The sequence below is a fragment of the Mus musculus genome, chromosome 10 (genome assembly GCF_000001635.26).
Source record: "Mus musculus strain C57BL/6J chromosome 10, GRCm38.p6 C57BL/6J".
NCBI lineage: Eukaryota > Metazoa > Chordata > Mammalia > Rodentia > Muridae > Mus > Mus musculus.
Genome location: NC_000076.6, coordinates 44,993,172 through 45,005,542, shown reverse-complemented (window position 1 = coordinate 45,005,542; position 12,371 = coordinate 44,993,172).

Here is a 12,371-nt window from a genome sequence, read left to right as displayed (position 1 = left end):
CCCACCTCTCCACTCCCTTTAACTTTGTGTCTGTCTTTTAAATACAGGATCATGATGACGACAACGACAACGACCTGCCCACTTGTGCTCCTTTGCTGTAACCAGGGCCCGTAACCTTAAAAACAAAACAAAAAAGTCCCTGGCTACCTCCAAAAGCCATCACCCTCAATTAGGGATGGAAGTCATGAGCCCAGAGTGTCCTTGAGCTTGAGATCTTCCTGAGGCGCTCCCCCACCCCACCCCGCAGTGGCTGGGCTTCTAGGCATCTGCCACCAGGGTTGGCTGCATGACTGCCATCTCTAGTGGCTGTGGCTGTGGCACAGAACTGCTAAAGCTGAGTGCATATGGTTACCCTGCACGTCTAACATGAACCACACCTCTGTTTCCTTGGTTCTGCTTGAGGTAATTTATTAAATCGCTTATTGATAAAAAGACCTGTAGCTGAAAATCAAGACCAGTCCTGGGGGGGGGGGGGGCTTGTCCAGGCCTTGTTTGTCTTTCTTTATCAGGTACAGATTGCAAGCAAGAAGGTGAAAAATAATCTCATTAATTTTAATAGGATATAGACTACATTTTTAAATATATGAAAAATGCTATTAATTAGTATAGTTTCCTTTTTTAGTGTTTGATCTGACTATACTTGTCTTAGAAAACCATTTAACCTCAAATTTAATTATGTTTATAATTATATATAAACTAATCTTAACAAGACCTAGAATATGTGGAAAGTCAATTTTAAAAAGATCTATTGCCAGCCTGATTCTAATTAATAAGAATAAATTATCAATTATAAAACATCATAGTACTCCCAGAGTGTATCTTTGTCAGGAACACATTAATATTGTACTCAATTCATTTTATCATTGTGGAAATCATTGAGTAAAATCATGGTGGAAAGTTATTTGGAAATATGTGTAAGGTTGAACTGTCAGAAGGAAAGAATTAATTAAGAGTGAAGAAGGAAAAAAAACATGCTTACATAGTCTTCCTATCTTTGTCTGGATCTTCTATTTTGTAAATTTTCATTGTTACTTTCAGCCAGCAGGTTCCTCTGTGGTCGTTATCATTTATTATCGCTTAGCACTCCTGTTTCAACACTGTAGTGAGATAGTGAAATGAGATTCGGGACAGTGCATACCAAAATGCAGAGTAATTTGAAATCTTTCCAAAATCAAGTAGAAATTAGTTGTGGGCTATCAGTGTGGGGAGGACACAGACTAGCAGCTAACTGAGAGCCACCTGTGCACATGTGCACAGCACACACGTGTCTCTGTGCTTCCGAGAAGGCAGGGAAGCATCCAAAATTAGCCCGCTGCTTCTGGTATTTGACTGACATCACTGACTACAATGGCAACTGGTGTTACTTAACGAGGTGTGGACCTGCTCAGTCAAGTTCAGCTGAGGGCTTACTTCAGTGGTGGTATGGCTTGCCTCCAAAGCACGTTCATGAGCGGACATTATTATTTCTCCCTGCATGTCTCAACCTATAGTGGGCTCAAAATGTGACTATCAACTAATGGAAATTCAGTTTATAAACATCCCCCTAGACACACACACACACACACACACACACACACACACAACTTTCAACTTGACACACCCACCACCACCACCACCACCACCACCACCACCACCACCACCACTACCACATGTATTCTAGTCCTCTCTGGGCTAACCAGGTTCCATAGGAAATCAAAGAGAATCCTAAAACATTAAAGTATGGGGGTTATTAGTGAGTGTCTTTATTTTCAATGTGCTTGTGTTCCTCAGACAGCTTGGGGCACCTGGCTGTCCTGTTAACTAGCATACTGAATTTTATGTAGGACGTCCTTGAAAGGCACTTTCACCTAACTCTTTGGCAGCCCCAGTCAGGTGGATGGCCTAATTTTTCCTGACTTTCACTTTGATAGATATAGTTTTGAAGGCTTACCTCCTCTTCCTCCTTCTCCTCTTCCCTTTTCAAATTCATGTGTCAAGCATGTCCCAACTGCTTTGCCCTTGCCTAGCTGCCTGTGGAGGGGAGATGGAAATTTCACATTTGAACCACATTGCCAGGAGCTCCTAATGAAGGGGCCCTGAAAGCTGCTGGCCCAGAGCCAAGTAGGCGCAGGCAGGAAGGGCAGTGTGGTCCTCAGGGGCTGGGGAGAGGGCATAGAGACATCAGCCACTCAGGTTCTGCGTGTCCCTTAGAGGAGACACAACACGTTCAGATGTAATATTTAAAATGCTGCCTTCTTAATTTCAAAGAAACCGTTTGGTAGCCTGTTAATCCCAATGCTTAAAATAATGACGCAATGCATTTGCTTTAGTTTAGACAAAACTCTCTTTAAGTGGCCTACTTTCATTTTCATCTGCACGAACAGTTTGTGGTTGTAATATTTGAGGTTTTAAAATTGTCTTAGTAAGGGAATACAGGTTTTTTTTTTTTTAAACCTGGCAAGCTTTTTTTCCCTCTAAATACCTTCACCTTGTTCTTATGACTCAAAGACTTACTTTCTCAGCCATGAAAGCTTCTTACAGACTCTGGCAAAGGGAAAGATAAACAGAAAACAGAAAAGGTGGCAAGCTTTGCAGAGTGTCAGATGCCCTGTACAGCTTGCCTTTTGTAAACTTCAATCATGGTGGTGTCTGTCTGAGAAGGAAAGACCAGGGAGTCCGCAGCTGAGGAGCCGAGTGTGCTGACACAGGATCACGTGCCACCTGACAGGGGACTGCTAATGGGTAGTGTGGGTTCTCTCTTTACCCCTCAGACTTCTCTTACATGATCACAGTGAGGCTGGAAGGTGAAGGCTAGGACAGATAGATTAATATGACAGCTTTTCTCCACAGTGAAGTCATTTGTTAAATAAAATCTCTGGGAAAGCTGACATCATAAAAGAAGTTAGATAGCTCCGGGAGGCAGTCACCACCCTCGATATCCTTGAACTCCAGAGACTTAATGATCTTCAAATAAGTAGTATTTAAACAAATCCCTTTTCAAATGAAGCAAAGGTCTGTTTATTTAATAATCACCATAAACTTTAAGTGGCAGAGAAAACTCCCTTGAATTGATATTTTGTAACAACTGTGTATACTGAGTAGGTGTTTGACTCCTAAAAGTTAAAGGTATTTCTGTTGTTGTGGTTAAATTCTGAATTTTACTGGCTAATCTGTGGGGATAAAAAAAAATAATTACTACTATGTTCAAATTTTGAGCATAAGTGGCCTTTTGTACATTCACATGGAGGGAAGTGGTGAGAGCGAGTTGTTCATCCCTGCAGCTGATGAGGACTGTGTGCACCCATATGCCCTCAAGGTATAAGCAGGACACCCACCACACCTTTATTCTAGTGCACAATGCACAGGGAAGCCTGTGACTCTGGAGGTTAGCATCTGCTCTGTGAGATGCCCTAGACATGGCTTGATGACTCTGTGGGGCTTTTCTATGCAGTCTCTGAAGTCAGACCACTCTGAGGCACATCTATGACAATGTGGTTGGTTTTTGTCTATGTGCAGATTCCTGTGTAGTTGGATTTGTTTGTTTGTTTGTTTGTTTTTTATGGGATTCTTTGAGAATTCAGAAACACACACACACACACACACACACACACACACTATAGATCTTTCTTGTTAGGGAGTTCCACAAACACCCTGAAGCCTGCATGACAACCCCTGATGCACATTCTTATACTTTAATTAATGAACTCATCGTGGATTATTTCTTTAATAGCCTTTCCAGGCTGTCTGCATTTTATTGCCACTTTTTGTCAAAGGAAACATTATTTTAAAAACAATTGAGCAGAATGAGAGTTTTTGAAAGGATGGAAGAAGAAACAAAGAAACAAACTTAAAATCCCAGCAGCTCCTGAGATTCAGTCCCCTTAGAAAACAAACACACTCTCTAGCAAGTGAAATGAGTCAGCACACTCTGTCTATGCTAATTTAAGAAAGGAAAATAAATTCTGAGTTCAGAACAGTACACCCCACTTTTCTAGGCGTTTCTGTCTCATTCTTCATTGAAGTTCTGATCTCTCCTGCATGATGGCCTCCGGCCTGCTGGTCTACCTACAGCTAGCTCCTCTTATCACAACACAGCACATTCTTATCTCTTCTCAGTAAAAACTACCAACTGGGTAAAAATATTTCTAACTGAATTCTCATTTAACATGTGAAACCGGCTCTTTTTCCTCCAGCCTGTGCAGTTTTTTCTTTTTTCTTTTCGGTTACAGGATGTTGTCCCCTTTCTTTTAAAAAAGATCTTTGAGGCATATAAGTTCTGAACTCAGAATTTATTTTCCTTTCTCGAATTAGCTGTAGCTAGAGTGCACTGAGTCATTTCACATGCCAGAGAGTGTGTTTGCTTTCCTCGGCGCCAGGTTGCCCTTTAGCATGCAGAAAGTTAAGAAGAAGGCAGTTTCACAACCCTCCCCTCTTAGCACCTGTCTGCAGTCTCACACCTGAAAATCAGCCTTGTCCTAAAGTGCTCATATGCTGGCCGGAAGTCCAATGGTCACCTCCATTTAAATGGCCTCTCTTCAGGTGCAGTTTTCCAATCTCCCACTAGTTGGGGCTCTACACAAAGAAAAGAAAAGAAAAAAGGAAATAAAGGGGCTCCACAGAATTATTTACTAAGCAAACACTACGCAGGAAGACTTTATTTTCCGTGTTCTTGAAAATACGACTGGTCATTTTATTTTGGTTCTAACACATCGACCACAGGTTTGTTTTGGGTTTTGGTTTTTGTCCCCCCCTCTAACTGCCCCCCCCTCCGTGGGTCAGTTTTATTTGCTCTTCATACCTTGATTTGAAAAGTCTGAACCAAGGTTACTACTGCTTTTGACATCGTTTAGAGGCAGTCAGCTCTCTCAGTGCGTAGTTGCTCTAAACTAGGAACGTGGAAAGTGCATAGACTGAACATTTAGCACACAAACTACAGCTCCACCTTCTCAGTAAGATTATTCTCTGCTCTGCTCTTAAACCCGCAGCACCAAATGCAGCTGATATTTTCTCTCTGTCTCTGTCTGTCTCTCTATGTCCCCGTGGGGCCCCCTCCTCTCTCTCTCTCTGTTTAGTCAGGATGAAAGATCCCCGTGGATAGTCACAAATAATCAAGATCCTCCCGTGCGGTCCACTGGCGCTCAGTTTTAGCTTTGTTTGTCCGGTCTTTCTCCACCTCCCCGGAGATCCTTTGGCAAATCAGATAAACAATGCCTTTTTTGCTTAAGGCAGAAAGAACAGTTGAATACAATGGGAGGCCAGACTTGGCTGAAATGCTGGCTGCAGGTGCTCTCAGCATTGTGGTCATTTAAACCAGATGCTGGGGAGTCGAAGCACCTGCTTCCCCTCTCTGTGTACACTTGAGAGACTGTGCTCCTGCGTAGGACAGGTCAGCGCATGGCTAAAACGAGTGGTGCCCCACAGCAGCATCGTTCTGGTTCATAAGACAGTTGGTACTAGGAAGAGCTTCGTACAGAGCCTGTTTAATCCTCAAACATATGTAGTTTAATTCAATATTCTTCTCTCTCCATTTCCAGACATACCATCACTATTCTGTATACACAGACAGACAGACAGACAGACAGACAGACAGACAGACACACACACACACACACACACACACACACACACACACACACACCTCTGCAACAGAGTCTACTTAAAGTAGACACTCAGATACAACGTTATTTTTCTCTGGTTTATATTATCTAGCAGGAAAGACTGACTAGGAACAAGAGGGTGATGATTTTTATGGTTCTGATAAAAATGAGACAGATGCCGAAAGCCTTGCATAGCTCAGATTTTATGAACATCTCTACAGCCATCATAAATCTATGGACAATCCACAATGAACATTAAATTGTGTACCTTGAATGTTGAGCATTAAATAAGAGATCAGGGTGACACTGCTTGTGTGTGTGTGTGTGTGTGTGACTAGACTAGATTCAAAGCTATAAGAGACTAGTTTGGTATTTTTGTACTAAAATTATTCTAAAGCACAATATTGCAAATCTAAATATGAATACATTAACTTCAGGGATATGTGAAAGTATTCAGAGTGTTTGTGGTATAGCTGTATGAGTCAGGCCTTGCCCTGATGTTAATATTTTAATTTCAATTTAAATATTTCTTTTCATCATAAATTCATTTTGGAACAGAGTCAGTTCTTCACAGTGATGCAGAGGGATTTTTTTTTTTCTTTCTTGTATTTATGAACCATGTTCTTCAAAGTTCATCGAGAAAGCTTTTGTCTTGAGAGCTGAGGTCCTTTCTGGAGGTTTCTGTGCAAACACACCAGTACTAGGGCTGAGGTCGGATGCCTGGAGGAGAGTCAAATAGAGGCCTTTTCAAGATCTCTAGTCCACCCTTCCCAAGAGAAACTTGTTTCTCATCTGTAAACCTCTCCTGGTCAGGCTGTGCGAAGAAATACTTTAATTTTTTTCCCCATAGCTCTTAATACACGGATATGGATTCTTTTCTGTGTATATGGTGGTAGAAATGGAATCCAGAGCCTTGTGCATGATTAAGCATATACTATACCACAGACCCACACTGTTAGCTTGTGACTATGTCCTTACTGCTGCCTGCTGAGGTCTTTGAAATGAAAAACCTTAAAAATGTTTCTAGGTTTGCAAGGACAGGAAGGGTGGCAGAATGGCTGAGGGTAACAAATCAAGAGAGCTAGTGGGGTTAGCTTGAGATGAGGGTATATAGTGCTGAGAAAGCATGCTTTGAAAGAAACCAGTCACAATGTGTTTTATTTTGTCTTGTTTTTTAAAGGAGGGGGTATATCTCTTTTTCTCCTCTTGTGTCTACATTCTTCTGGGCTAAAAAGTCCGTAGAGTGATTACCAAGATGTAGGAGAGGGGAGAGGGGAGAGGGGAGAGGGGAGAGGGGAGAGGGGAGAGGGGAGAGGGGAGACAGAGTCAGAGAGACAAAGAGACAGAGAGACAGAGATAGAAACACCACACAGGGAGAGACAGATAAAAAGACACACAGAGAGACAGACAGACTCAAAGGGAGGGACATACGGAAGAAGACATGAGAAAGACACACACACGAGAGAGAGAGAGAGAGAGAGAGAGAGAGAGAGAGAGAGAGAGAGAGAGAGAGAGAGAAACTAGATATTCCAACCTGCAGATGTGTGCTGCAGCAGTCTGTCCTGGGGAAATCGAATGGGGTAGAGAGGATGGCTTAGCAGAGATGACTATGGGAAGAGAGATTACAACCTCAGCTAAACCTCGACTCTTGTATTTAATATCTTTGGAGCTGTTTTCACTTATCTGTGTGACTCTCTTTTGTGCTCTTAATTTCTCCTTGAAGTTCTGTATCTAATCATTAGTTGGGCAACCAATAATTCTCCCTCAGCCCCCACCCCTTTTTACAACCAACTTTAATCTTTCGACTCAGTGAAAAACATGTTTCCCCTATCATAACTGGTTTAACAAAAATTCTCTTTCAAGTTTAGATTACTCAGATACAATGGCTTTCCTGCAGCGAGCTCTGCAGAGAGGAATTTACATCAGAAAGGAGATTTATGATAGCCTGAAATTTCCATTTGAATATGGAGAGTTAATAACACGCATATGGTTTTTTTATTATTATTATTTTAAGGTTTAAGCTATGCCATAGGCTAAAGGAAAGCTGGAAACTGCGGGGCTGGCAGAGCTCAATGAATAATTTTATCTGGATTTCATTCACAAACAGCAGCTTGCTCCTCGGGAAAGGACCCGAGTGAGCGGCTCTCTCCCCAGACCGGAACTAAAGTGAGTGCCAGGATTTCCTGATTTGTTTACATTTCTCAAAAAACTTTTTTCTCCCCACCGGACCAGGCCAGAATTAGACTTCCTTTTCCACTTTTGGCTCCTTCCAAGCTATTCTTGCTCAAGGTATTCAGCCCCCTTTCCCTGCATTCTCCTTTGTGGAAGTCTCAGCTGGCTTCTTTGTCTCACAGAAACACCGGAGAGGCAATGAAAGATGTGGGCGGGAAAGTAATGGCCTCAGCGAAAACAATAAGCCCACCGAAGTTGGTTTTTCCTGGACACAGCACAGTTTGCCCATCTTTAAAAAACTACTGAGAGTCTCTCACGATGCCTGGAGGTCATGAGACAGCCATATAAAATATATCCGGTGGCCTTGCTATAGTCCTTCAGCTCTGCAAGGCGGGCCTGAAGATCAACTCTGCACCCTGCTGATGGACCTGTCAGCCAGAGGGGCGTCCTCTGTAGTGGCCAGGCTCCTAGGACACTGGCTGGGACTTCTATTCTGTCCTCTTTGCTGGTCTTGATCATCTCTAATTGTCACAAGCTTATTTGGAGATTTTCAGTGGTGTCTGCGGGGGGGGGGGGGGGTGGGGTGGGGGGTGGTGGTGGTGGTGGTGGTGGTGGTGGTGGTGGTGGTGGTAATAACACCTTTCTAAAGAGAAACACAGGTGTGCTCAGTAGTCAAAATGATATATACAAGTCAATCAGATATCATGGGGACCCAGAAACAAGGAAAACATAGAGGAAAAAAAAAGAGGGGTCCATTGCCAGGTGTCCTCTTCTGGTTAGAAGCATTTCTGATTCTGTTTTCTTTACGCACTTGTTTCTAAGGCTAAAGGCCTTTTTTAGCTTCCCTGGTTATATCACCTTTCTTTTAAAAGTCATCTGTCACCCTAGCCCTAGACAGTATTGGAGCTCATTCTTGCCTGGGTTCCTTAAGGCAGTCAGTACCTTCCTCCTTCCTGATTGTTGTCCTGGAAATCTCACCCAGCTCTTAGCAGAGAGTCAGATAGCCTGAAATTCCCATTTGAATATGGAGAGTTAATAACCTTGCCTTGGGTGTTGCGGTGAAAGGCAGGTTGTTCTAGGGCTGTTAGTGTTATAGCAAAAGAAAAAAAAACTTTTTAAAAAATGTAATATATTTATTTTATGTGTATGAGCACACTGTTGCTCTATTCAGACACACCTGAAGAAGACATTGGATCCCATGTACTGATGGCTGCCAGCCATGTGGTTGCTGGGATTTGAACTCAGGACCGCTGGAAGAGCAGACTGTGCTCTTAACCACTAAGCCATCTCTCCAGCCCCCCCCCCCCGGGGGGCGGGGGGAATCTTGAAATGAAGGAATGGGTCCCTCATTACTGAATGTATGTGATTGACGGAGGTGCCTGATGAGTTCCTTAGCTTCCAGTGCTCCTGGAATTAAACTGTACTGAGGAGAGCACTAGGTGAAACCCACTTATTTTCCTTAGACTCATTGTGTTGGACTGATCTTTCCCCACCTGCTTCAACAGGCCAGGCTCAAAATCAAAATGGAGTTACCAGGGCTAAGATCATCAAACTGAAACTGAAACAAAAATTAAAATGATTACACACTAATTTCCTGAACAGGCAGTTTTAGTTAGCATGAAAAGGTTTAACCCTTTACAGAAAAAAAAAAAAAGCCTAAAATAACCTGAGATTAGCCATCAAACAAACAGACAAAGTTTGTTTCTGCTTTATTCTGTCTATAAAACAAAACTCCTCTGCTTGGAACACTTCCCTTTTATGGAGTGAAGTGTTGTTTGAGTCCAGAATAATAAATAGAGCCAATTAAGAGCGTTACATTGGCAGAGGATGTAGCTTAGTTGGGGAAGGCCTGAGTTCACTGGAATCGGAGCTGGTCTGTGTGCTAGCATTAGAAACGGCTCCGAGTTCTGACAGCATCGCCTTTGCCTTGTAGCTGCTCCTCAGGGATTTGGCCTCTCACATGAAAAGCACCCTGGCTACTCTAAGTGAGGAGATCTGAGTAGCTTCACTTTCTAGGCCCCCATTTCTGTCTCGTTGCTGTCTTAATTCATATAGCCACAAAGTCGTTTTTTTTCAGCGAATAAGATGTAAAAATACATCAGTTTTTACAAACAAAGATTTTTCTTTTAATAATTGCCACACTTTTATTATTTCAAATTTGTACGTGGGTAGGAGCATCCAAAGGCGGTCTAGGGATGGCTCCAGGGTTTTACAAAGGGCACCTTGAACTGGGACACTTGGAGTCTATGGTGCCCACGAGCGCTCAGTAGTCTTCATTGCACACTCCTCTGGTTGGTTCCTCAGGAAGTTGTCAGCACTCCCTCTCGCTGCCTTTTGAGATGCTCAAGGAGGGTCAAGGGGAGTTGCAGACAGTCTCTGTACTCTGGCTCCAGCCAGCCTGAAGAGAGGGGAGAGGCAGCTAGCTGTTTGAGTAGCAAATTTCTATGGGCATACAGGCTTTGTCTAGCCTGTGTTCTCCTTCTCTATTGTGTAGCCTGAATCCCATCGTCGCCTGAAGCAGCGTCTGGGAGAATATGTCATGTGGGAGAACAGGGGTAGTAGTGAGACCAGCACGAGGATTTGGCCTTCCAGACAAATGTCTATGCCCCACCAGGGACCGCTGAATGGAAAGGGTCCGTTTTCAAGGAGGGAAAGTTAAGACACGTAGGAAGCATTCGACTCACCGCTCAAGGCCACTCTGTGATTCACTGCGTGAACAAGATGAGGACACTGAGTTTCCATAGGGACCTGGGTGGTTCTGAGCCAATGGCAGAACTTTCTTCCCTAGTCTTTATACCCCACCTTACTCAGCTCTGGGTTCCTCTGCCCACCTGCAGGAGAGCAAAGGGCTGGGGAGATGTATATTTCTATCACACCCACCTGCCTCAGGCAATCCTGTTATCTCCTGCCAGTGTATGACTGGCAGTATATGACTGTATGATATGATAATCTAAACTTTCTATGACTTCGGGGATTCCTGGGTGAGAACGCTCGTCAGAATGGCTCTGTTGAAGTGATAGAAATAACTCCGAGACAAAAGGTGTGTGGATGAATAGTGAAAAAAAAAATACATTAAAGGTCTGCTCACTCATTAAGAGACTCCTCAAAGGCCTGGCAGCGGCCAAGACTGTCCTTGTAAGCAGCTCTCACCTACTTTCTGGTCTGTGTCTACTCAGCTCTTTAATCGTACACGTTTCGCTATTAGGGTTTCCTGCTACACATTCAGTTTTCAGTTACAGATTTACTGGCTGACTGCTGTCTGCTGGGAGGTTACAAGAGCTTCATTAGCTTTTCAGGAGGAGGGGCAGCAATTCAGATAAATTCCACTGCTCCTTCGCATAAGATCATCTGGCAATATGAACAAAACAGGAAGGTGGTCCATTTTGAACAAACCTTCTGGTTAAAAGGTTTCATAAATTAAGCAAGCAAAATAAACAAACAAAAAAAGTCCCAGACAGACAGACAGACAGACAGATGATTTCCAACAACATGGCATTGGCTGGAATTTATGAAGTTGAAGAGTTCAGACTTTGTCCAAGTCAGTGACTGATAACTGACAGCCAGCTCTTTTCCTCTTTCTCAATAGTGAATGGGACTCTCTTTTAAGGGCTTCTATTTTATTGTTTAAAATTGGAACCGGCACAAATTCAAAGCAGGGTGAAAGGAAGTTTCCAAAACAATGGCATTGAGATTCTCCCAGGGCCTTTTCAATGGTGAGAATTTAGCGCACCTGAGAGGCCAGACTTCCAGTAGTGGCAGCATGCCTGTGAGGATGGCGTGTTTGCAAACTAACTCCAGAGAGGCAGACTCCTTCCTGAGGCCGAACAGTCACAGGGATTACTTTCTACTTTGTCAAAAATGCAAAGAACATTTTCCAGGGACTAAGGAACACTCAGGGGAAGCAAGCCTTGCTCATAAATGAGAATAAGCCCTCAGCACAAAGCCTCAGGGACGGCCCCCGCGTCTTTTCTCCACACAGGTTCTGTTTTATATGCATTTCATACATTTGGTCTTCACAGAAGTATTTTGGGCGGGTGTATGATCTTCAGAAGATTATTTTGTTTTACAGATAAAAACACAGGGAGTTTCAGCCACCTGCCTAAGGTCATGGCCTAGGGAGTGGCGAAGTCGGGGTTTCAATTCTGACAATCTCATCTAGTGCCATACTGTGAGCCCCTTGACAATCTCAGACAGGGGACTTGTGTACACTCAGGGATCTCAGGTCCTGGAGACTCAGTGTGATGTGGTCTGGGATCCAAAGAAGCCCCAGTATGCTTTAGTTTTAAAGAAGAACCTTCTTTTGTTCTGCCACTGAATAATGAGGCAAGCAAGGCAAGTGCAAATTATTTTATACCTACTTATGTGTGTGCGTGTGTGTGTGTGTGTGTGTGTGTGTGTGTGTGTGTGTGTGTGTGTGTGCACGCGTGCGTGTGTGCCTGGGACAACCTGTGGAAGCCGTGTTCTCTTTTTCTACCATGTGTATTCTGGAGATGAAACCTATTTTGTCAGATTTGGCAGTGAGTGCCTTTAGCCACTGAGCCATTTCTATATTCTCAGTTCTATTATTTCTATTTTCAACTGGCCTGTTTCTGAAAAGCCCTGGGAGTGGCTTCCATGTAAATA